This window comes from Trematomus bernacchii, unplaced genomic scaffold (genome assembly GCF_902827165.1).
Source record: "Trematomus bernacchii unplaced genomic scaffold, fTreBer1.1, whole genome shotgun sequence".
NCBI lineage: Eukaryota > Metazoa > Chordata > Actinopteri > Perciformes > Nototheniidae > Trematomus > Trematomus bernacchii.
In genome coordinates, this window is record NW_022987313.1 from 11,960,346 (window position 1) to 11,988,064 (window position 27,719).

The 27,719-nt window shown below is 42.4% G+C and overlaps 1 long non-coding RNA gene across 1 annotated transcript; it reads left to right on the top strand.

Moving 5' to 3' along the window:
* Window positions 1-11,864: 11,864 nt before the first annotated feature.
* Window positions 11,865-20,423, top strand: LOC117480144. The gene is made up of 3 exons (XR_004555641.1): window positions 11,865-11,950; window positions 13,170-13,200; window positions 17,018-20,423. It is a non-coding gene; the product is annotated as an uncharacterized LOC117480144 (long non-coding RNA).
* The last annotated feature ends 7,296 nt before the right edge of the window (window positions 20,424-27,719 follow it).

Below are 27,719 nucleotides of genomic sequence, written 5' to 3' on the forward strand. Positions count from 1 at the left end.
TGACAACACGTTGCTGTATGTTTAATGATACTGAGAGCAATATGATCTGCTACAAGATATGATGTTCTGTCTGTTTTGTTGTGTATGATTTTCTTGAACGCAGCCCATAGAAGAAGTATCTCAAAAGATTGTAGTCAAGTAAACCATTAGTTGTTGTCCTAGGGGTTGGGCCCCCTTGAAATTGTCAGAAGATACATCTCTGGGGTCATGAGGTGTTTAAAGGGGTATGAACGACTAAAACACACAGAGTTCATACTTAAATGTGTTCGATTTTTTCTTTATCTTGAAGACATATTGGATATATGTTTACCTCTTTGGACACAGGACAGCTTTTAATTAAAACCATGTGAGACATTAAGAGCAACAATTGATAGTTACGTCTGTAACTACGGTTCTATGAGTCCCGGATGACCGCCAGAGGCGGTGCTTTAGCACTGGATATGTCCATCGCGCGCATGCGCAGCTCGAGTACCAATAACAACAAAGTCACCTGTGACCCGCGGTCATCCGGGACTCATAGAACCGTAGTTACAGACGTAACTATCGTTCTATTTCGTCCCTACTAACCGCCAGAGGCGGTGCTTTAGCACTGGATGACTTATACCAACCATGTCATGAAGAATCCAAGCCCTTGCTCACTACTGGAAGCAACGGAGCTCGGTAAAAGGACCACGCCCAAAGGATGGGGAGTGGGGACATTAACCCGATAAAACCTGGAGAATGTGCCAGAAGACGCCCACGACGCCGCGGCGCAGATGGTCTCCCCAAGCCGGATCCCTCGGGGTGCTAGGGGGACGCTGCCGTAAAGCCCCTCTCAGGTAGAGGGACACCGACCTGTGGCACCCCCCTGTGGTGCCGTCGACCCGAACATGTCGGGCAGAAATAGCAGCCACCTAAACTCTCAGAGTGGAGTGAGAACGTCCACTATCTAGAAGGGACTGCAGTCTGGGCAACAGTGTACATGTTGTCCCAAGGAACAAGCACATGCTTTCCCCCCAGTTGGGATAGAAAGGGCGTGAGTGCAAGCTGCACAGCCCAAAGCTCTAGCACATTGACATGGCGTGCACCCTCCTGGGCAGACCACTGACCCTGGACAGTCCTGCCCTGCCCTGCCCTGCCCTGCCGCACTGCACCCCACCCTGAGACACATGCACCGACGGTGACAGTCTCCCGGCAGCATGGGATTGTGCCCATGGGCACGCCCATCAGAAGATAGGCCCTGTCCCTCCAGCGGGACAGAGAGTGGAGGCACTGCTGCAACACCCTGACTTTCCTGTGCCTGTGCCACTTGGCGTCCAAGTGAAGGCTGTTCAGCCACATCTGCATGGGGCGCAACAACAGCAGGCCAAGGGGCACAACGGCTGAGGCAGCCGTCATTCTGCCAAAGGGCCGGAGGAACTGAATATAAGGCACCATCTTGCCCAGCCTGAAGATGGGAAGAAGGTGGGAAATGGTGAGGTGTCAGGTAGGCCCTCGGTGTGAGAGCTGCCGCCACGACATGGCGACAACAGAAAACAAAAAGGACATCACAACATAATTACAGGGGTATACATTAGCAACCTATTCACAGTTGCTAATTTATACCCCTGTAATTATGTTGTGATGTCCTTTTTGTTTTCTGTTGTTTTTATGTGTAACCAATGTACCGCAGGTCTCCCTTGAAAAAGAGATCGTTGATCTCAATGGGATTTTTTAACCTGGTTAAATAAAGGCTACAAACAAACAAGCGACCCTGGTGAACACCCTTGGAGAGAGGGAGAGACCAAAGGGAAGCACCCAGAACTGGTAGTGTCGGCCTTGAAAGGCAAACCTCGAGAACTTCCGGGGGTGAGATGCAACCGGCACGTGGAAGTAGGCATCCCTGAAGTCCACGGTTGCGAACCACTCCCCCCCCTGTGCATGTGCTGTGGTCAGCATATGGAATGGCAGCACCTTCAGGAATCTGTTGATTCCTCTGAGGTCCAAGATCAGGCGAAATCCGCCGACTTTCTTGCTCACGAGAAAGTACGCCGAGTAGGACCCCCCGGGCTGAGCAGAGGGTCTACTGGCTCTATTGCACCCTTGGCCAAGAGGACGGACAACTCTTGGGCCAGAGCCAAGGCCTCTGCCGGATCGCTGACAACTGTCATTTTGACCCGGCCGAAGGCTAGGGTCCGGAACTGCAGTTCGTACCCCTGGGTTAAGGTGAAAACTAGGGATCGACAGATATGGCTTTTTCAAGGCCGATACCGATACCGATTATTAGTAATCAAGGAGACCGATAACCGATATTTGGAACCGATATACATTTGCAGTAAAATCAGAAAATCTTGTTGTCAAAATGTAGAATAACACAAACTCCAACACAACTTCTTTGAAATGCATTTAAGCATATATTATGTTTAATGAACTTTTAAACATCTTACAACTGGTTTCCTCTCTGTGCCCTTTTCTTTAGTGCAGCCATCTGCAATGAGTTAGAGAGAGACAGAGTTAAAAGTGGGGCTGCAGGCTGACATGCTTAACTAACAATAATGCTTAATTTATTATATCAAAACAATGCCTGTCTATCTAGCATAAAATCCCAATAAGCTGCTAGCAACTGCAAAACACTAGTGCTAGCTAATGTTTTGCAAAATATTAAAAGTGAGGCTATTACAGTAGACCTATCGTTAGTCTAGTAGCCTCACTTCTAATATTTTGCTAAACATTTGCTAGATACCAGCGACGTGCAGTCAGTGGAGGCAGGGGAGGCAGAGCCTCACCTGTCATACTCCAATGTAACGGAAAAACAATTAAAGAAAAACTAAATAATAATAATAATAAAATGTCTCCACTGATCTTGTGTAAATGTGATTTCTGTATGATTCCAATCGCATTTTATAGTCAAAATCAGCAAATTTGCCGAGCTCCGCTACGGGAGCGATGAGAAGTGAGGCAGGGACGAGCACTGCCTCACGTAAGCCCACAGTAACTTGCTGGAGCGCGTGCACTAATTTAGCGCGGCCACTTATTTTGTGAGCGCGCTCAAGCCATTTACCGTGGGGTGAGGTGAGGCACAGATGAGCTCTGCCTCACCTCAGAATGCGTCACCCCACAGAAACTGGCTGGAAAGCGGGCCCTAAGCGCATGCCTGTTCCCATCTCACTGTAGGTCACCAATGTAATGTTTGTAGATCCCTTTATTACATTTATCCTCGCCATCCATAGTCTCTAAATAACTTATTTCACGTATATATGATATTTAGGCTCGCTGGTCTCATCGTACAACGGCAATTAAAAAAGCACCAGGAGAGGCAGCCATAACCTCTGCCGCACTGAAGGGGGCGCACGTGAGCCCACAGGTTCTTGTTGCTACTGTTATTCTACCGCAAACAACAAACTAGACTTTTGAAACTACAGGAAGATAAGGAGGACTTTTACAAAACAGTAATAGAGATTGTTGTCCAGAAGGATAGCATGGACTTATATTCATCTTCAAGTCAAGGTAAGACCACAACTGTAATGAAAATGGGATCTTACTTAGAAAGAACAATCCAATATTTAGATTTTGGGTATCCTTTTGTTGATCGGTCTGTTTAAAATTAATCATAGCATCAGACTAAAAAAGCTTTTGAAAATAACAGAATATTTCGATTAAGGTCAAAATAGGCTATAATATTTGTAAATCTGACTCTGAAAGAGTCAGTGCCTCACCAGCCATGAACCTCACCGCACGTCACTGCTAGATACATGTTGGCTAGCTAATGAGCTTCACATAATATCAACCTGAAAAACTCCCGTGGAAGAGCAGCCAGCACTACAGCGGTCGGTAAATGCCGCTGAAACAAATTAATAAACAATGAACCACAGCACTCTGGAGAAAAGTATAAGGTTGGAGAAGTCGTTATTTAATTTAATCTGGCTTTCTATGATTAAAATCAACACGATCATCGACCAGACGCAGTCCCCCGTTGTTGTTGTTGTAAGCTCCGTTGGGGAGAAAATCAGCGATGTAAACGGTGACGTCATGACGCAGCAGCGGCAGCTCTGAGCGGTGTGAACAGAGCGGGAGCAGAAAAGGGAAACCGGAGCTGAACCAGAAAAGCTCTAGCTCGGAGCTAGAAAGGGAAAAGCGCTGATGTGAAAGCCGAAAGAGTGGTGACTGCAGCCAGAGAAACGGCCGCATCAGAGCCAAAGTTTTATCGGCAATTTGATTAAAAAAAGGCCGATACCGATAATCGGTTAAATGCGGAATATCGGCCCCGATAATCGGCCAGGCCCCTAGTGAAAACCACCCAAGGGTCGGAAGTACAGACAGCCCAGTAACTGAGCTGGGGGGGCCGGTAAGGCGCCGGTAAGGCTCTGAGGCACGAGGCCGCCTAGAAGGCCGGCGACCGGGGGCACAAAAGCCCCTGGGAGGCGGATGAGTGGGCCGCTGGGACCTCCGCAGACCACCACTGTAAGCTGGTGGCTGAGTGCGGCTGCTAGAGGGGCCCCTGGGCCTGCTGGGAGTGGGCACAGGCCTATGCAGACCCGAGAGCTGCTGCCTGGTCCGCCTAGCTTGGGCAGCACGTTCCAGTGCCTACAGGGCAGCTGCCCCAAACAGCTCCCCTGGCTCGACTGGCACACTACGGAGGACATGTCTCTGGCAGTGGTGACTGAGCAGGCCAAACCTGGCGACGAGTCTGCACCAATAAGGACATAACTCGTCCCGATTCCCTAGACATTAGGGCAAAGGCTTGCAGTGATGCATCACTGAGGCCCAGCAAAGAAGGCTCAGCCGCAGCCTGCTGCAGAGAGGTAGAGACAGCCAGCATCAGATGGGAGAGGGAGTTCCCGTTACGACCCGTGTGTGCCACTGTGTCCTAGGCCTTACAGAGCGGCTCGTCTGTGACCCTGCCCTGAGGCCGAGGGCACCTGGCATCGGGAGCCAGAATCGGGGAGGCGATGGCAGGCTCAATGGATGGCAAGCGACCCAGCCCCACCCTCGCCGGATCCTGCATGGCAGGAGAGTGGGAGAGGGCCCTGGTGTCTCTCCAGCATGCATGGAGCTCCCTCAGGTACTCCTCTGAAGGAGGAACCGTGAGAGTGACAGGGGCAGGGTTATGCCTGAAGAAGGCACTAGCCTGAGCTGAGTCGGCCTGCGGAACTTGAGGCTGCAAGTGTGCCAGGGCCGCACGACTAGTGGCCGCCATGGAGGCGTCCTCCATGCCCTGCAGAGAGCTCTGAGCAGAGTAGTGGGAAGCCTCCTCGGGGGTGAGCGGGGCCCCGTCCTCCACCCCTTCATAGAAGAGGTTTAGCCAAAGCCGCTAGCGACATGGCATCCTCAAGCAGAGGTGCGGCAACCGAAGGAGGGCCAGGCGGCAAGCTAGTAGCCCCCACACCGGCCCCTGGCCAAGGCAAGAGGGGCAGCGGTCATGGCCGTCCTCGGGCTCAAGAGAAGCCATACAGGCGCTACATGAATGAGCCATTCTGTAGGTAGCCAGATGCAGCGTAGCCGGAGCGGGTGCGAGAAACACAGCCTTCACCAGCTACCTGCTGAACGGAAAGAGTAGAGCAATGCTCCTACTCGCCGAACACAAAGAGGGATTTAACTACACCCACATTACCAACAGAGGGAGCGGGAGCGAGAGCACTGCCTTCACCTAGCTGGATTAAATAAAGAAGCTTAACAGGGCAGCTTAGCCAGGCGGCTGCTGCTAAGAATCAAGCAACACGTCTACCAGGAGCGGGGGCGAGAACACTGCCTTCACTGGTTGAGTTAATAACGAATGCCAAGATGTTAGCCAAGCGGCTGCTGCTAACAATCAAAACAATACGTTACCGGGAGCGGGAGCCAGCACGTTGCCTTCACCAGCTGAGTTAAATAATGAAGCTTAACAGTACAGGATGTTAGCCAAGCGGCTGCTGCTAACAATCAAAACCATACGTTACCGGGAGCGGGAGCGGGAGCGGGAGCGGGAGCGAGAGCACTGCCTTCACCAGCTGAGTTAAGTAATTAAGCTTAACAGTACATGCAAGGTGTTAGCCAAGCGGCTGCTGCTAACAATCAAGCGAGACCAAGTCAAATAACACAAATGTTAAGACCTGATAATTAGCTTCTAAAGAAGAGAACAGCACACATAGAACCGTAGTTACAGTAGTAACCATGGCCAGTGCTTACACGGCATAAAACCGTAGTTACAGTAGTAACTATGGCCAGTACTTCCACGGCTTAGAACCGTAGTTAAGAAAGTAACCGTGGCCAGTGCTTAAAAGTGTCAGCCAAACGGCTGCACACTCTAGCACAATAAGGGCAACTTTATGGGAGAGGAAGCGGGAACACTGTCGTCACCAGAAAGTCTAAGCCAAACAATAAACAAGACAGCAATCAGGACAACTTAGCTGGGAGAGGGTGCGGGGACACAGCCATCGCCAGCTACCTGCTGAACGGAAAGAGTAGAGCAATGCTCCTACTCGCCAAATAAAAAAAGCTAAGACCAGAAAACTGGCGTCTAAAGAAAAAACAGCACGGGTAACTCCGGTGCTTATCCCAGCGTCAGCCAAGTGGCTGCACAGACAGTACACAGTCAGGCTGAGACTAGCTAGACAAGAAAACGCTTCTAAAGCTGGAAACTCAAAATGCTAATGATAGCTTGGCACAACGCCATGGTCAGAGCAAGTACAAAATAGCACAACAAGGGCAACTTCTGGGAGAGGGGGCGAAAACGCTGCCGTCACCAAAAGGTTCAAGCCAAACAAGACAGTAATCAGGACAACTTAGCTGGGAGAGGTAGCGGAAACGCTGCCATACACCGACCAAGCCAACACCAATCTGTCCGATTGAAGTGTCTGCACAGCAGGCCACAGCTCCTGGAGAACGAGTAAGCCTGCGGATCCGACTGGATCAGTTGCGAAGCTGCACGCAGCCAGCTGTTTGCAGAGAAATCCTTAGATCAAACGTTCCAACCGAAACGCTGTAGGCTACAAGAATGTAGCCACGGTACTCTCGCGCAGCGAGACGATGAAAGGAACAGATCCTCTGACGACACCGGCATATGTAGCCGGTGTCACGTGGGTCACAGGTGACTTTGTTGTTATTGGTACTCGAGGTGCGCATCCGCGCGATGGACATATCCAGTGCTAAAGCACCGCCTCTGGCGGTCAGTAGGGACGAAATAGAACTCTATCTGGTGATACTGCTATCCATTCAGAGGTTTAACCACTGGTTGACTGGTGTTGAATTTAACGAAAAGGTACATGTTAATGAAAGGTCCATTCTATTCACAATAATACACACTCAAAATTACCAATTTATACTGTGTGTTCCTCATTGCTTCCTTTGTAAATGCATAGTTGTATCTTTTACTTTTACTCCACCTATTTTGATCATCAATTAATGTGATGACTATTTTCTTAATTAGCAAGGAATATCAGAAATAACAAACATTTATGGCTTCAAATTCCTTTTCCTGTCCCACCTTCATTCCAAAACACAAAAATCGTTCCATTAACATTGATGTAAAAATAAGAAAGCTTCACATCCTGACATTTTATGAGCAAAACATTTTGCTTGATAATTGATTCAACTTTGTTATCATAAGTTTTGTTCTTCCACTATTGTCATTTATAAATCCCCTTATTGCTAACACTGAGTACTGAATCCATAGGGACAACACATGCGTTAGTTGTATTTGGACTGGTAAAAGTTGATTATGTTTATTATGATTATTATCTAAAATGTACTATTTGCTGTGTTATTTTACAACATGTCAAATAAAATACTAATTAAAAAAACTATCATCCTTGAGAACCGACAGTGAAATCTATAAACTGTTTGTGACTGTACTCATAAATATCTGTGGTTATAGTTACAAGCGAGATCACGACTCATGTCAGATATTGTTGCCATCAGTTGTATTAATGATGGTGTTGTGGTGGAGCCCACATGTGATGATGTTATTTGTTGGAACAGCTTTGGGAAATGGGAAACGACAAACCATGATTGTCAGTGTTGATATAGCCATATTTGAATTGTGTACACCCATATTACAACTAATTATGGGTTTAGTCGAAGGTGTCAGTGAGTCTCACAGAGAACTCGCAGTGTTATATGGTGTCAAGGAGAGATTACCTTCATCCGGTGTAATTAGAGGACGTTCTGAGCCTTAGCTGAAATGTCTCTGCCACCACCTCGCTACAAATGTCTTTTCATTAACTCATTAAACTGAGGACAATTTGTCCAAAATGATTAATTAAGTGTTATTCTATGCTGTTTTCAGATTTAGGGTTTTCACCGCAGATTTTTCAATGGAAAGTCTGAAGGGGTGGAGACGTGTTGTCAACAACTGTGTTGATAAATCAAAGCGTCCCTGGTCTAATTCATGGTACAATTATCTCAAAGGAGAAGCTTTTGAGGAGGTTTTAAAGTGAGCCCATATGCTGCAGACCACAACCTGTTGCCACATCTTCAAAACATCTATGGAGATGGAACTCAGTGTTTCCTCCTATAGACCCCATGGCCCAGACAGAGAAACAATTACAACATCAAATAAAAAAGAGTGCAGCGCTCTTTCCAGGATCACAGGGTTCTTTGGCAGTGAGCAGGGTTTCTGGCTGAGAGCCGCCCTCACTCAAAGATATGGCAAGGATTTCATCATGACACAGAGCGCAGGATACTTACCCAAGGAGAGGAGGATGGAGCCAGTTGTGGATTCAAAAGCTAGGAATCCCTGTTCTTTGTCACTGTAAGGATAATGATTGCTATAATGATGATGATGATGATACGTGCATTCTTTCTTGGTGTTTCAATACTAAAGAATTCAGTGGAGGGTATGTGTTGTTTCTGTTTGGCTTGCAGGATCAGTGACATCACTTTTTAGCTACATCTTTGCATTTCTGAGGAAAATGTCATTCAGCTGAAAAAGATAAGTTAACTTATTATTCTGGAATTCACAATAGGATGAGCACAAGATGATTTTTCAACTTCTAATGCTGCGTTCACACCGGACGCGATGCGATGTATGGGGGCGGCGGGATTACATGTAAAGTCAATGCAGAGACGCGGACAGACGCGAATTCGCTCCGACGGTGCGCATGAAGCGGTGGACGCGGCGCGAATCACGCGATTGAGGCGATTGAACGGTGCCGCGTTAAACGCGAGAGTTCCATTTTTTCAACTCGAGCGTCAAATTCATGTGACGCGTTCTCGCGGAAGCCAATCAGCAGTGAGGATCTCAGCCTGCCGTCACTGACGTTCAACCACACAACATCAGCCGTTAGCTGTTAGCAGTTAGCACACAGAGCTCACAGCTCCTCATATCTGTTCAGAAACTGGACAAAAGTTAAACAAGTACAAACCACAGACTGTCTGTGCCATGACGAATACAGTCGATGGTTTATTTATGTCTGTAGGCCGTTGTTATGAGTGTGGAATGAGCATATACAACGTTAGCTTAGCCTGGTCGACCCGATCTTCATTCAGAAAACAAGCATTTTAAAAGATTTTTCGCCTGCCGTCTTGTCTGCAGACTTGTCAAGCATTAATTCATGGTTTTTACTAACCGGTATCAGTATGTTGTTACTTTGGCATCATTTAGAAACGTGTATTACAATTTAATCACGGTAAAATATGTTCATTGTGTTGTAGTTGTAGCTCCCGAGCCAGCGCGTCTTGTTTGAATGATGCGAGTAAACACAGCTGGCAGCCGCGGTGAAACTCCAGCGTTTAGAGCGATGCGATAGGAGCGATTAGAGCGAAGCGAATATTCGCATCGCGTCCGGTGTGAACGCAGCATTAGTGCACCCCTGATTACTCTCTGACTTATGTCTGTGGCTCTCTGGCATAGGTTATTTGGATCTGAAAACAGAAAGTTAGGGTTAGGGTTAGGATTAGGGTAAGGTTTAGGGTTGGACAGAAAATAGTTAATTCAGGACTATTTTCAGCCATTGCTTACAACACATTTGATGCTCTGCCACAAATGTCCAGTGGAAGAACATTGCATGTTGGATTGACCCAAAATTCGGCATGATAGAGGAATATGTCATCCAATGAAACGATTTGACTCATTGACGTGTTTTTTTAAAATAATCAGGTTTTGCACAGACAATACTTGTTATTAGTTCATTGTTGGTTTTGGAGTATTAAAGGTAGGGTAGGTAAGTTTGAGAAACCAGCTCGAGTGCGCTAGAATTTGAAAATACACAACCGGAGAAAATCTGCCACTTCCTTATAGAGCCCCTCCTCCAACACACGAACGCGCACATGACCAATGAGGGCACGAGATAAGTTTGTGCACAGATGGAAGGCTGACAGGCAGGTAGGCCATCCAGTTATTTTAGCCGGGCCGGCTAAAATGATTGGTCGTGCTTTCTACAGTACTACGGCTTCCACAGATGACATTTATTTATGGATTTTTTGTCAAAGCACTTAAGATATTCATTGCTATCGGGATCTTAAGAGCATTCCAGGGAATATAACAAAAAGTGTATCTCGAGCCGGTTTCTCAAACTTACCTACCCCACCTTTAATGGAATTTAGAAAGAAATTGAATATCACTAGAGTTATCCTTAAAGTAACAACCAGGAATTTAATCGGGATGAGCCCACAACCTTCTATAACTAGTTCAGAGTTGACTAAGCTTCTTATTTACAAATTCAAGGAAAAAACAACCTTTTGTGTTGATAAAAAAACAATTCCCTTATTTGTTGTTTTTATCATGGTGGAGGCAATGTATAATGCATGACAGTTCAACATCTCTACATTTAAGAGAGTCAAGATACAAGGGCAATAAGTACAAGTATTCGGTGACCTTTCCATGTGGAAGCATCTGCATTTATTATGTTTCTTCACTATTTCTTCATGATTTTCCTATCAATTTTCACCTTTCAACTCTTACCAAAGTTATTACATAAGATCAGAGGTTGTTTTGCAATGAATCTCATCATGGCTGAAAATACCATTCATATTCAAAGAAGTTAGCACCACATGATCCTGATTTCTGCACCAGACATAATCCACCTCCAGTTTCTGTATCATAACTTTACACTTCTTTATAAAGAGTTATTGCTAGGGGAGTTAGGATGGTGTCAGTGCTGTTTTTTCAGCAGGGCTGCGACCTCTCAACAAAGACGGAAAACCTCTGAAAGTGATACTCACTCTGCAGAGGCCGTCTGACTAAACCAAGCGAGACGTTATTAGCATTCTGGAGCTAAAATGTTTGAGTAAAAGCTAAAAATGGATTTGTCACTGTCTCCTTGTCTTCAGATGATTCATCCTGAGCCATTCTCTGCCCTCCTTCTCTTTTTCTGAACTTGAGCCAAGACAAGTGCAAGCAAGTCCCAGGGACAGGTTTGATGGGCGACTTTTAATAGTTTTCTTTCCTCTGCACACCAGGGAAAGAAAGGAATCTGTTTTTCCAGCTGATTTGAGGATAAAAAGACATCATTTTTTATGACAGTGTTGTTTTGACCTTTTATTTATGATTATTTTAATTTGAAAAATGCTATCATATGATAAGTATAATATGTAATTGTTTTGACTTTGCAGAGGTGGTGTAGTGGCCTTCACTTTCACTATGCAATGCGAAGGCACTTCCTTATTTCCTTACAATTTGACAAACTAACATATTTTCCCCCACTTTTTCCTTCTCTCTATAGCACTCTGGGTCATATCATGTTCTCCAGGAGAATGCGGAAAGCTGCGATAGCATCGGCAAGATGGTGCAAAGTGATGACAAATCGGCAGATTCAGCCTGTTTTACGAGGAGTGGGTCACGGGTGACTGAGAACACGTAGTCTGTTGGTAAGGGCTTCATCGTTTTGCATTGTAGAGACAAAGCCTTTATTAGAAAATGACTGAGAGTAGACTGAAGGGTTGGAGGCAGAGCCGCTCTGAAGAGATAGTGAAACTGATTAAATTAAACCTCACCAGATTAGGCCAACAAAACCAAGCAAAGTTAATGTGGTATAAGGCAGACGCTAAAGGTGTAAAGGGAGTGTTCATGGAGCAGGTATGTTTTGATAATGCTTCTCTTTCTAACTGAAACAATGCATTGTAAGTTATGTAAAGTTGAGACAAGTAAGACAGTTGTGTAGTTTAACTAAGTGGGACTTCCAAGATTAGGAATGTCAAGAAAACTGAAATCACATGTTTCTTCAGACTCAAAGATTCCTCCTCTTTCATTCGTCTTGGTTAAACCTGACAAATGGACTGACGTGGAGTTTACAGAAAACAAGAAATCTGTCTTTTCTTTTCAGTAATGTAAGGGCCCTCCAACTCGAACTTTAGATTTGCTATTTCCCTTTACAGTGGACAGATTGGTTACAGAATTAATATGTTTATGTAGAAAACAATTGCCACAAATTAATTTAGTCACCCCATGTAGAGCAGCCTGAGCATTTTGCCTTGTTTTTCTCAAGCGTTCTAGCGCCTTCCACCCAGATAGACGGTGAAGTATTGTGAAACATAGAGAGGGAAAGATGGGGGGCAAAGAGGGGGAAAGAGAGCATGACAGAGCTTAATCACCAGGTTGACAGAAGAGAGACCTTGGAGTGTACTGCCTCACTTTTTGGGGAGTTTATATATAAACACCTTGAACATGCAGGTGGTAATACGGGCCAGTAGGGGTACATACATAGATATTTCTTTAGATAAATGGACTTGAACGCTCCTAAGGGGAAAAAAAGAAAGCATATGTCTTAAACACTAAATTATGGAAACTCTGAAACAGTATTGTACTGTATTAGGTTAGTTGAAAGAAATAATATTTAGTTTAAATAAAAATGATAGGTTCAACTCAATATTATTGCTTTAAACTAATCTAATACGGTTATGTGAAATGTGTTGACCTAATACATTTATATATAAAGTCAATGTTTCCGTTTGTCATTGAAGGTGGAAAATAATGGTTTCGGATAATCCCTCTTCTTTCTCCTTTCTTGTTTGAAAGTCAGATGAATAAAAAAAAAATTACTCCTGAAGATAATCTTAAGCAAAACCTTTTATGTTTACCAATTTAAAACAAAGAGAAAAAAAAAATATTAAGAAGATTATTATTTGTGTCTCTTTCTTGCCTCTGGGGCTTCTGTATTTAGAGGGAAAGTGGTATACCTGCAGATGACCAGATCAAATTGGGATCTGAAATTATAATTTGTACTACCATAACACATTGAAATCAAACTCCTTTGACTTGTTTGCTCAAATTGATTGAAACCATCTCTATATGACAGTTGAATGGCTGCAGAAGCTCATCCAGGTCAGGTGAGTTTGTTTGTTTGCTTACCTCACATTACATGTCTGCGCTACCTGGTGCAGTCACGCCATCCTCTGGGCTTCAGTGGAAGCTGCTGTTTTCACTTTTAAGATGATATTTTTTGAATTTTCTGTCTTTTCCCAGATTTCTACACCTTTTAGACGTGCATCTCAGTGGTTATAAACACCACACTGTTATTGTTAGCATTGGCAAATAAGAAGCATGAGTTTCAGGGAGTGCAGATATATTGATAAAAGTGTAGTGAGAGTAAAAATGTGGGCTCACAATTAACAATATATTGCTGTTCAAATTCAGTGCAGATACGTTTTAAGTGCTGCTCAGTTGATTCAGAGGTTCATCTAATTTTACACAACATAATGTCAGTGTATCCTCCAGTAGATGGCAGCATAGGCTAACAAAACCACATGTGGATTTTTTCTATCGAAGCAAGGGTCTCCTTCAATACATTCTTCTCTTTTGACTTGTATTTTTATTAATTTAGCTCATTTCTAAGAACATCCTTTTAATAGGAATTGTTTTTGTAATTATTTTCATACTGGAATAACAAAATGTGTTAGGATAATGCCAAATCATAGAGACATAGAGAGGGGAGCTCAGTTTGTGAGGTTGCCAGATGGTGGCAGTCTTTACCCATCTTTAAGGGAGTGGTCATATGTTATCTCCATCTCTTTATGGGATGAGAAAGGAGAAAACAATGATTGAAAACAGCAGGCATCTTCTCTTGAGAGCCAAACTGTGATTGTGCCAATTTTACGATTTTGCTTTTGTGTAATTTACCACCTTTTCTCATTTGGATCGTGGTTTGTTAAACCTTAAATGTGTGTTATTTGGAAATAACTGGCAATTGGTCTAATTTGTAAAGCAAAAACAACTGGAAATGTACTGCAAGCATGTTTGTGTCTTAAAAAATACAATAATTGTTTGATTGATTTAAATAATTATACAATTCTAAATCTTGTACATTGTACAACTGTGGAGTTTTAACTTATTGTAACAAAGTCTATATAGCAGTCAGAGAGATGGTTCACGCTGCCAAGGTCCTTGTCTGATTAGAATATGATTCAAGTGGGGAAACATTTTTAGAAGATTTGACCCCACATTGTCATTGTTAATCACTTCACCTCCTTCTATGAGAAATGTCTCTGATGCCGGACAAAGAGCCTCAGAGACCACACATTTAGCTGAGTTCAGGGAATGCAATATCTCCATTACGAATGTCTGGGCCGAGCTGCACCGAGAAGTTGAAAAGACACCTCTGATTGATGTGACACTGTATGAAAAAAATATTGACAGCTAAGCCAACATTCCTCATCGGGTTCAGCAGTGTCAGCTTCCTTTTCTCTCCATCCTTCATCCGCTCAACCCCGTCCCCTCCACAATGAAAGTCGAACAAATCTGCTGACATTGATCCTGTCTCCTCGCCTGGCCTAATTTCATTTCAGCCTGAGAGAGACGACTATCTCCAAAGATCTTGACAGACAATTGTATTTACTATTTTCTTTTCACCAGCCAATAAAGGGGGAGCAGTTATTGCATCAGATTATATGAAAAACCGTTTAATGATTCCAATTTATAACTCTAGACTGAATAATGATACAGTTAAGAGCTGACAGGCCATGATAAATGAAGGCTCATATAAAACATATTTAGTGTGAAGAATGGCTGGAGATGAATTGCACACTGATACAAACTCATGATAAAGAACAGTAAGAGCCACTAGAAGACTTAATAATGTGCTATTCATTTTGAAGTGATTTTGCTGGTTAATAAAAGAGCACAAATTAAAAATATATTTATTGTAGAAAGACGTCTGGGAATATTGCCCCTGTGTCTCCAGACGCCCACCCTCACCCAATCTAATCGCTCCACATCTCTTTAGATTGAACCTATCAAATCCTCAGTTTCCCTCTCCATCACTGCTGACTCTCATGCCTTTCCCTGTCCCTTCCCCTTGATTTAGTGCACGTATACGATTTCTTCCACAGCATATATTTCCAACTTTTACTCATTGCTCATGCTGCTGTTTGGACGAAACCCCTGAAATGTAAACCTACAACACACTGACAGTTACACACACCGACGCTAAATAACCAGCTAGTTAATGTATCAGCAAGGCTCATAGTGCAAGAAGGGATTGATTTTCTAAATGAATAGGGTTGATTCTTTATTGTGGCATTATCCTTGAACTGCAGCAGTGAAACACATAATATACACATATCACTCAGAGGACAGAACTAATGTGTATTCCCTATAGTTGTATGCAATCAAGTGTTGAACCCCTTTAAAATCATGGTCAAGGACTAGAGTCTATACAGTATGCTAGTACTGGACCAGAGAATGTGTCATATCCGAATGGCTCATATCACTGCGCTATAGGGCATTGAATTCACCACATACAATGACTGCTACGATTTAAATACACTGGCATACTACTCGAATGTCAGCAATGCGCTCCCAGAAAATGATTAAATGGCTGTTTTATTATTGCTATTGAAAATAAGGTCATAGTAACCCTGTTTGTTTGTTGTGTGAAGCACTGTAAATGTGATACATTCTGAGGGTTTAAAAGCAATTTAGTCATACAAAGAATCCACTATTTCTTACTTGCAGCCAACAATTCTGCAACCATCGTTAGGTGGCTTATGATACATACAGTATACAGACCCTCACTCAGGGTGATTTCCTGTCTGTTTTCCTGTACAACACATACACATTTGAATAATAAAAGTGCAGAGCTAATGAGAAAATGTAAATGAGACAAACGACAGGCAGACACTAGCCTTCATTGGATGAACAAGAACATGAGGAGCAAGGTCAATTATCCAAGGATCATGTTCACGCTGACACCTGGAAACAGATGAAGTAGAGGCCATTGTTTGGTCAATGTAGATGCAGCGGGGGTAGCGGGGGCATGGGACGGTGAGAGGAAACGCAGTGGAATAGGTGACCCCCAACCTTGTTTGTTGGCAGAAGAAGATCTGGATCAAACAGAGGGGTTGAGTTGTCTGTGGTGTATATGTGAGAACTCCCTGTGATACAGATACAGATTGATACAGACCGGGGCAACAAGGTTGGGGGTCACCTATGAATATTGCATTATTTACAGCGATGCTAATAGTTTTACCATGTGTGTCATTCATATATGCTTTTGTCCCATATCAGTAGGAGGCAGCGGGTCACTAATGTATTGTAGGTTCTTGTTATTTATTCAATACGATCATAATTCTCACTTAATACCAAAGGTTCATGGTTTATAGAAACAGTTAATCAAAATACCATGTAATGATATGTTTGACCGTCGGGCAGGTGGTCGACCACTTTAGTTTTTAGTAAAATATCTCAACAACAACTGCATAGATTACCAAGGAATTAGGTCTTGAAAAACACATATTATCGTCACCTGCAATAGTTTTAAGATCTTTAAGTACATGCTAAAGGTGTAACTGTAAGCAATGCTCAGACCAGTGGACCATTGGACCAGTGTTTATGTAGCTGTCTTAAAAAGTGGGTTTTAAAAAGTTAGATTAGCAAAACATTATTCTTCGCATTAACCATAGAGAACCTCCCATACAATGTAGAAAGGTTTAGAAAAGCTATTATGATTATATATAATAAAATAGATTAGCCTTAACCCTAACCTTAACCCTAAAGAGCATAGAGGAGAGTGATTGTCTAATTTGCTAGAGATCTTTCCCTCTACAGTATACTCATGGGAGAGAAAGAAAACGGAAGGAAGGGAGTAATAGGTACAGCAAAACAAACCAGGCAGAGGCCTATAAAAATACAGCTTCTTCCTCTCAACAGCCCCTCCTTGAGATGCAGATCATCCGTGATCACCTGATGGTTCCGGACACAGGGAGGGCTAAGCTCTCGTCGACCTCTCAAAGACAGCCTAGCAACACCCTCTGTTCTTATCATCCGGACACCCACACACTGCCTCTCTCTTCTTCACCACCTCCCCCAGGCCTCCCACCCAGACCCTCAGTCCTTGGAGAAGACCCCAGGCCAACGGTGAACAAGGGGCTCCTGAATGGGCCCTGGACTGGCCTTTGTCTGGCCCTACTGCAGAGTCCCTTTATTTACACAGTCTTTAACGCTGTATGTTTTCTTGTCTCTTAATTGCATTGGCCTTTGCTGCCCCTTGGTCAATCAATACCATCTCTCCAATGACATCAGCAACTCTATTCAGCGAGGCCTCACCAGGTGATGGGTGTTTCGTGGGAGAGCTGGTGGGAACGAGCCCTGTAAATGTAGACCCACCGCCCTCTTTCCTTCCATCACTGAGTCTGTGTACACATATATATATCTGTCTACAAAACCCTGTCTGTCTATGTACCCCAACCATATAGCAACATACAATATCTGTATGTACAGTATGATGGTTTCCTACTATCTATATACAACCCTCTGTCTCTTTGTTAATTCCCAAATGGTGCACTCATGCGGGCACGTGTTTTTTGTGGAGGAGGGTGGGTCTTCTTCAGCTTCAGGCTCAGCACTCTGGAGTCCATAGGTGAGCTAACTGCATCATAAGTCTGGTTGAAGCGACAATCAGTGCCATCAAAACAATTTTGCCGACCCTTGACTCTATAGAAGAGCAGGAGAGAGAGGGAGTTGACATGCCTTTACCAACCCTGAGTGCGTGTGACCAAGCACATTAATCATAAGAGGTATAACCCTCTCCTGTGTCCAATTCAGCGATGATTCTCTAGTGCCGCACCATGGCAATGTTTAGACAGAGCCGGACATAATTATCTTTTTGTGTACTTTAATAAGGAGACATCCGAGTGTTCAGACGACAGGGGCACACACGCCACAAAACTACCGTACAGTGATATTATCCCCTTCATTCCGTGTAATTAAAACATAAATAATTAAATGCCACTAACTAACATAACTGATATGCAAATTTCGACGATTTAGTGAGTTGAAGAACACAGGGATTTTTTTTTCGCAAATGGGGACCATTTAAAGTTGACCTTTGGAAATGTTTTTTTTTAATGCAATGTGATGGTGCTGTTTAATTTGAAGAGGTACTTATCTCAAAGTCAACATCTTACTTCTGTTTTCCTGACACACACTCAGTCACCATATATTAGGCAGTAGCCTGGCAACCACAAGAGTAGAGTCGTACCAAATGGATATGTTTGCAGTATGACAAGCCCGGTGTGCTCCTCACCGCTGACCCCGCCTGCCATTTTGTTTCTGTCCTGCGAAGGTGTCAGTGATAAACGTTACCTTGTCTCAGCAGGTGTGCCTGGATGGAGGGCCCTGCCGCACGGAGGGGGTCACCAACCCCACTGTGTTTCCCCCATTTATTTGAATAATGGGCCATTAGGACGGCTGGATATCCAATGTTAAAGTAGCCGTATGTGGCTCCTACATAAAAGACATAATTACCTGAGAGAGGGAGGATGTGTTGGTGCACACTTTTCCTCAGCTGTGCTCCAGAGCTCAGATTGAACACTCTCTCCTGCCATTAGGTGGCGACAGAGAGAATTTGAAGGCCCTGGCTATGGTTTACACACAAACATGAACACAACTGCTGAACAAAATGTTAGAACAAATTTAGTCAAGAAGTAGATGTCTGAAAAGGAACCTGTGGAATTTCAATTAAAATTCCTGCATATTAGAGTCATTTTAAGTCAAATCACAACACAGTTTGGGGATTTACAACTTGGTGTTAAATTGATCATCGCAGCTTGACTTTTTTTGGTCAGAAAGCACTTATTCATGTTTCAATTCAAATGTATTCAAATAGGCGACATACAATTAATTCAGTTTCCAGAGAGAATGTGTCTCTAAAACTACAGTATGTGTCTTTTAAACTATTTTCAGGCAATTACTGTTCTCGTTGAATTGCATAGTATCATGGTGAACAGAGAGTGGGCAATTTGTAAACCTTTGCCTTGCTGAGAGATAGAGTTGTCCTTTTTTGTCTGCATTGTGGCTCATTTTGCCTTTTATAATTTTAGTTCAAGAGAGACTTGCAGTGCAGTCGGATTGGATTGGAAATTTGGAGTGGTGTTTATATGAACCAAAGAGATTTCCAATTAAGGATGCATTCTTTATCATTTATTTGCCCTTGGGGTTTTATTCCTCAATTGCTATCACCTTATAAAAGCATCCTTTTAGCGCAAAGAATAGAAGCCCATTTTCATGACCTCCTCTAATGCGTTTCAATCCATCTTCACTGCCTCGAAAAAAGTTTTCACCTCTCCACAAAACATGTTAATTGCTATCGTGGGCCCAGTACAAAGAAAATATCTACACGTTAATTATCCAAATATATTGGCAACCCATCTGCAGACAGCCATTGAAATCACTAAATTGTGTTTTCTCCTTTTCGTCTTTCATTTTGGACACATTGTGAATCAAAAGGCTTTAAAAATGTGCAGATGGGTAATCCTTGTGTCTGCAAGGAGCAGCCTGGTTCAAGGTGAGTGTTTCATGCCCCTATAAGCCCTTCTGTTTCGCTCCATTGTGCTGTTTAGGTTATATCCTGATGGGATGTTCACCATACTTAAATGGGGACTTTTCTTGCACACATGCAGACAAACACACACACACACACACACACACACACACTAAACACACACACCAAACACACACACACTAACTCATGCACTCATATTTATGTGCACACGTACACTGCTCTACATGACTAGACCCACACACACACACAGACTCCCAGGAAATCTTGGCCTTCACTGTACAATGATGGGTCATTAATAATAATGTAATTACTAATTGTAATGTGATTTAAAGAGAATAAAATGTATTCCTGTTCAGCATTGTGCAGAAATAGTCATGTGAAAGATTTGAACCTCAAACTTCAAAGATCTATACAGTGTGTGCGCCATAAGAAGAAATCCTTAACCTCTGAGGTTTAATGGGGCAAAACTGTGGAGAGTCTCTTGAAGGGCGGTTAAAATACATTCTTATCGTGTTTTATAGCTGTGCCATGACTGGCTATCTTTGTCTGAAATGATTCATCATCATGACAGCCTTGGTCCAAAATGCCATCGGAAAATCATAAAGTTAAATCTCACTTTGATTATAACATTTTGTTAGATACCCAGTTTCACTAATGAGTAAGTGTCATTATGTATTCACCTTTTCTCATATTGAGTTGGATGTAACTGTATTATCTCTTCGATTTACACACGGCATCTATTGCACGTCTGTCCGTCCTGGAAGAGGGATCCCTCCTCTGTTGCTCTCCCTGAGGTTTCTCCCATTTCCCCCTTTAAACTGTGGGGTTTTTCTCTGGAAGTTTTTCCTTGTACGATGTGAGGGTCTAAGGACAGAGGGTGCCGTATTGTCATACTGATATTCTGTACAAACTGTGAAGTCCACTGAGACAAATGTAACATTTGTGATATTGGGCTATATAAATAAACATTGATTGATTGATTGATTGATTGATTGATGTAGTTGTCAAGAGTGTATATGAAGGATATTCTTTTTCATTATTAGCTATTCAATGCTTTTTTGTTAATGGTTGTTGAATCATATTTATTGCAATATTATCTCTTGTACTTCATGTCTTCTTGTGCCCAAAATCAGCAGCCAAACTAAAAACCCTGGATGTAGTGATGGGGATAAAGACCTATATACTAGTCAGTACTTTTCTATGTCTTTTTCACTGCAACAAAATGTTCAATTATATTTATTCATTGGTGAATTGGCTACATCCACATGCCACTGAAATATAGAATGTTCTTGTACAGTGATAATTCCTGTTTCTTATTTCTGTCTCTTGCATCTCTTTGAATGAACATGCATATATCGATAATACTGTTTGCAGTGTAAATAAAAGGACTAACGCGCCACATTTCTATGTCTTTTTGTCCTCCTGTTAAAATGGTAAGGTTTTTGGAATAGTGTGTAAGCTGGGTTCTTAAACACAGGTATTTCTTTAGGAAGATACATTTGCAAAATAAAAATAAAACGACCCTGACACTTCCCTCTTGAAGTTCAACTTGTTTTCCCCATGCAGAGTTATATTCTTCCTTTCCTACTTCACCCTGAAGGTAACAGTCGATATTCTTGCAAAGCTTTTGAATCTTTGCTCCGAAGCTGCTCTGTGCAGCTGGAGTAAAGGCAAAGACGGGCTCATCCATCTTGGAATGATCTGTCCTTGACCCATGCTTGGATTCATTGTTTCAAAGGATGGAAGAGGTCTTTTAAAGACTAAAGCAACCGTACCTATTGCTCTCTGCATTTCTTGAGTTCCCTCTTTAGAAATCGGCTCAAGAATCAATGCGGTTCTGCACACCGTATGCCTCGAGATACTGTTGCAGCCCTTCCAATATGAGGTGTGCTATTCTTCACTTCTGGGTTTTATTTACCACATGATTTGGTTCTCCAGTCCGCTCCAACGGAGAAACTGTTGAAGTGTTACTCCTTGGATTCACCTTAAACGATGGATTTTTTCCACAATGGTGAAACTGATCCTGTCTGGTGACTTTCTTGCTTATTATTCAGACATGCACTTACACAATGGTCCTTGTATATATGCATTAAAGACATGTACTGTATCTGGTCTCTGTTTTACACTTTGTAATGTATATTCACTGTGTGATGGAGTTCCTTCAGTTTCTTCTTTTGCTCTCATGTCTTCGGGTATTACATCGGCATTGGATTCCTCTTCCGATGGTACCTGACTCAGTCGACATATAGTTAAGTGAAAATGTTGATGGGGTGAACATTTCATTACTGGTTGAAGCTAAGCATTCTAAGCGCCTGACCTTGACTGTTTGCTTGTTTTGTAGCCACATGCCACAGGGGCTAAAATGCTAGCCGAATGTGTCCACCAAGTACTGTGTTTCTGGCACTTAGCCTCAGTAGCTCGGTTTATAAACAGCTATATGACTTTGCAAGGCCAAGCGCTGGCCTTGCATCAGATGCTTAGCACTGGAAAAAAAGGGGTATTCATGCCTAAAGTTATTTATGTCAGGTTATGTCTACAAAACCCTTCTACGCAACCCACAACTCTGATATTTTGATGGAAATACCAGACATTTCACAAGTGCTCTAAAGCAACTTCTTTTTCTTCGACACTCTGACACGTCTCACCACATTCAACGCTGTTTGTTCCCTGCCTTCTCTTCCTCTCCAGTGAGTAACATGCCAGGGCAAAAATGTTAAGACCGATCGCCCCTTACACTCCAGATCTCCTCAGATTCACAATGCACTGTTGTCACTTAAGAAATGGTAATATTCACCGGTGTGCAGAATTGGATCACTTTGTTAGAAAGCAACTCATCTCCTCTACTTTGCTTCACATCTCTTGAAGGGATAAAAACAGCCATTCACTCGCCTTAACACTAAGGGCTTTGCTGATCAAATGCTAAACCTTTCTAAGTGCATGTATTTGTGAAGAAAAATTGTTAAGCCTTTCACATTGATAGGAATGGCTATCATCGTGTATGAGTCTCAACCAGTACAAGTGAGCTCTTAGGTTTAATCAAACTCTTTTTTTAAAGTGTATCTTCCATGAGAATCAGCCCAGGCTCTGTGGCATTTGTGTGTCGAGATGCTCTCCCTCTCTTCGTTCTCCTCGAGTGGTCGATACATTAAAACTTGAACTGATTGATTTCAGAATGCCGTGCCATCAGTGTCCTTACGCTGCCGTTAACTACATCTGAAGTATCTTAGTCATCAAGCTTTAGACCAGGGATTGATAATAGCTTGACCGGCAGGGCCTATCTTACCCATCCTTTTTCAGGAGACCTTGTATTTAGCACCCAGAGCACTTGTAGCCCATCTCAAACAGCACAAGGGTATTCACAGAGCGGCTGAGTGGAAAGCTTTTTCTCAATCACCTGAACCTCATGAATACATTCCAACTTTAACTAACTACTTTGCCTTAATGTGGATTTTCAAACGCGGTGTGAAGCCAATTTATTTATTTGTATTCTTAGCGTCTTAGTGATACTCTTGAACACAGCGATGGCAGCGAGGATAATCTCTGTCTTTCATCAGCAAAGTGGCCCTGCACAAAACCCATCACTAATGTATTCAGTATTGATTGATGGTCGCTCCTGCACTACTAGGCAACACCATTATTACCATGCATAGATTCCACACTGCCCACAATAAAATCATTGTCTTGATTTAGGTTATACACCCCCCTCAAAGGTGTCATAATAGCACAACTGGTGTTTGCTTCATATTGCTTTCTTCCTCAACAATTACTATCATCATCTTTACACCAAACATATCATCTTTGATACAGGAGAGGATGTTTTCTATATAATGGAAATGTTGCCTGTGTACGTGCAACAGGTGTAAATAGAAAGGGCTGAAAAGAAAGACACTGAAGCGTAAACACATCTATAAAAGCAAAATAAATGTTGTTTCATGGTTAACCAGAGTAGTAAGTGAAATAACTGATTTAAAAAAGAAAAAGTAACAAGTTTATACCCCGCAAACTTCCAAAATTTAAATATATTATTTATAATCTTCATAAACCTTCATGTAGACTCTTCTGTGAGCCATGATCTCCACAATGGAAACATAAAAAGCATATGTTACTTATTATTTATTAATAAGTATATACATTATACTGATTTTTTATGTTAAACGTTGAATTGCAATTATCCAGTAATTAATAACCAAAATGATTCAAGTTTATGTATGAGGCATATTGCTTTTAGTCAAGGTGTTTTTTTATACTACTTTAAATGTAACACCACGTAGTTTATTACATGGTAGTTATTATGATATTTTGGATATTTAGGATATTATTATAAAGCAGTTATAATAAATATTTAGTCCTTTTTGAGTATATGGCTTTCATACAGATCTATAGATCAATGTTTATAAATATAGATATATGATAATTTAATTATTACTATAGTAATTATTCTTTGGTGTGGTTTTTTTGCACCTTGTTTAAGTTATTCTGGGCAGAGATCTAATAAATTATAGTCGTTAAATTCTGCCTCTTCGTTACTAATATCATTCAGTGTTGTGGCCTCAGCGCTCGGGTGTTTCCAGTGTCGACACATGTGGATCTATGTGGCAAACATTATTTGTTAGTAGTCTGCCTCATGGGAGATGCCCGGGTCTCGAATCAATGTGAATTACTTGTGACCTTGGTTATCAATCATTGTATCAGGGTATCTAATGTAAACGCAACTGTGGCGTGGATAACATGCCACATCTGCTCTTTGGACAGCGCTGCTTCTTGGTTACCAAGCGATTTATTAGAGAGCCCTGTGTGAGGAATAATAGGTCACAGTATAAAGATCAACCAGCAGCTCTTCCATAGGCGTACAATTATCTCTTAAACAGGCTGTTGTAACATTATCACTCACCTACAATATACTGCAGATAGTTTCGTTTCCCCAAAAAAAACATCTCTAGGAGAGGAAACTATATCTGTGTGGGGTTAAAAGCACCGTCCGCAGGGAGCTGTGTTTGCTCTCAAGACCAATTTATTGCCGATGAACATATGGCCAATATTTTGTCTCACGTCATAGCAAGGGGAAAACAAACACCATGCAATGTTAGCCAGTCAGCAAGAGCAGAGCCACTTGGCCAGCTATGCAAACGCTCTTGGACAATATGAGAAGAGGAGCACTTGCTTTCTGGGTATATAAACCACATCAGGCTTATCTCTGCACGCACTCCTGACTCCCATTTGGAGATATTTCATTAACTCTGCGCGCTGTCTTAACGCTGGCAACACATTCAGCCCCCCTCCAGTCTAGGTAAGCGCATTTGATGCTCCAGTCAGTTTGCACAGTATTTTCTCTTTTTACAGCCTAATAGACACTGCTTATTTTCTGTTGCTGATGTTTTACGCGCATCAGTGCGCATCTTAGTCCTTGAGTGTACAATAATGACCCAAGTGTTTTTTTTTAAAACTGTGTTTATAATGGGATGCTTATTCAGAGAGGCCTGTGCGTTTTTATCCTTGGTGATCATTACGCACTCACGTGGGTTGTTGGACATTTTGGGTGTGACTGTATACTGTGCGCGTGGCCTGCTATTTCATGTCCAAACTCAATCAGGAAAACGTGTGTTCTTATTATGTCAAAATATAAAAGATAAGCATTTTAAACTAGTTTTGATCTTATAAAATGTGTTTCGAAGATTGACCTCTTCAACAACAACACATTTCACATTAGGTCATAAAGAGCTATAATTTATTAAAGAACATATTCGTATCTGAAGATAGATAAAAGGAAAATGACCTACATATAAAGTACCAACATTTATTTTCCTTATATACCAACATGTGTTAGATTCCTCTGCATGTTTTCTTAATATTATTGGTTAATTTAAGTTGTCTAATTGGGCGCACACAATAAACACCCCCTGTTGTTTCTCAAATTTGCCGGTAGAGACCGCTAGAGCTCTACAGATGTGAACAGCTGTTCGTGTTATTACTGCACTCACACACAGGCTGCCGAACAAGGGGGACAAGTTGTCTGTACTTGTGTCATCCAGATCGGAGCAGATCAGGTTCTCCTGGAGAGGATGATTTATTTGTCTGTTTATGTATGCATACCATCTTTTTACGCATTTACAAATAATAGTTGTTCTCCTTTGAATTAGCAGCCATTTCTCCCTCCTTCCTGACAATGCCAGTGCGATACTGAAACGGGAAGTGATTAAAAAATAATAAACCCCTTTTTAGCAATTCGTCTTACATTGAAAAAAAGATTAAGGCGAATGGCACAGCGTGGCATGAAATTCACCGTTACAAATAAACTGGTGGTTTAGCAAATGAAGGCATCTCCTCGGGGCATGGGCGCGCTGCTATAATCTCGCCGTGACATGTTTAATCATTAGAGGAAAGGAGACGAATAAAGACTTTTGCCCGGGAGCGAAAGGTGGCTGGATTTCTGTAAGAAGAGAAAAAAGCCAAACGGGATCCAAAATGATTTCTACCCTGAAGCCAAGTCTCCCCGGGCCATGGCTTAGCCCCCATAATAAATAAACCGGACCCGCTTTACCTGCATATCATATATACGCTTTTAATCATAGAGGGAGGAAATCGGTCTTGTCACTCTGAACATTTATCATGGGCACCCTGAGGCGGAAAGGGTTACCTTTATCAAAGACATATCCCTGCCTGAGGCATCCCAACACGCTGAAATTCAGCGATTAAAAGGAGGCAATGATCAACATTATTATGGATTCTCCTGCGGCATTCTTCTTTGTGCATTCAATCGAAAGATTTATTTAATCAAGAATATAAAAAGCTCTTTCTTCACTTATTTGGGAACAATCGTGGCATGAATTTTTAGGAGGGAATTATAATTAATCAGACGGGGCCCGTTTTTTGGGGTTCATCCGAAAAATTAATTGTTTTTGGATGAGTCCATTCTGCTGTACGTTTGATTGCAAAGCTGGGATCAGAACAAATATAACGAGCTTTAATAATGAGCCAGTCAGCTCTGTTGCTTATAATATTAAAATGGGAGCACTGGTGAAACTGGTGATAGCATAATTATAGCAGAAATGATCACATAAAAAGGTTACTGTTGTGCACTGTGCCGTTTTACGCACTAAAGTCAAAAGAGAAATAATATTATAATGCATCATTTTAGAGTCAGAGCGGAAGATTTAGTGTCAACTGAACTCAAATAAGCGGGTGATGGGAAGCACCAGCCCTGCACCCTGCGCGTATTGTCCTATAAATCCTGATGCATCTGCAGCTCAGAGGCCCTTCTTTAGTCCCATCTTCTCTGTGGTTTAACACCCCCAACACACACACACACACACGCACACACACACACACACACGCACACACACACACACACACACACACACACACACACACACACACACACACACACACACACACACACACACACACACACACACACACACACCACACACACACACACACACACACACACACACACACACACACACACACACACACACACACACACACACACACACACACACATTTTCACAGCAGATACACAGACCTAACTGGGGATTGGGAATGATTTACCCACGGAAAGGGGAGAGCAGTGGAAACATTTTTGCATCAATGTTTCAACTTTCTTTTTTTTTTTAAAGGGAAAGTTCGTTTTTCATTAACTTCGACATAATTATTAGAAAAACACCAAACAGGGTAATGGTGAAAGTGAAAAAAATAACTGAAAACCTCTGTACTGAAATAATATTAATAATAATTATTATTATTATTATTATAATAATAAGGGTTATTCTAATATTGTTTCAATGTTCATCCTCTATACAAAAATTAGAAACTCTGCAAATCCACTATTTCATTTTACAATACATTTATTTTGCATTTTTGACAACATTTGAGCCTTGATTTATCCTGACCATATTACGTGGACTGTAAATATGTTCCGGTGTTACTCCCGTGAATTCGTCCCGTTCTGCAAAAAACAACAACATGCCCACTGGCCACTGTCAGAGTGAAAAGGCAGCGGCCTGTTTGAACTACCTGTGAAAGTAAACAGGTAAACACAGAGCGATAGGCTCTCCAAGTGGAGTACGTCCA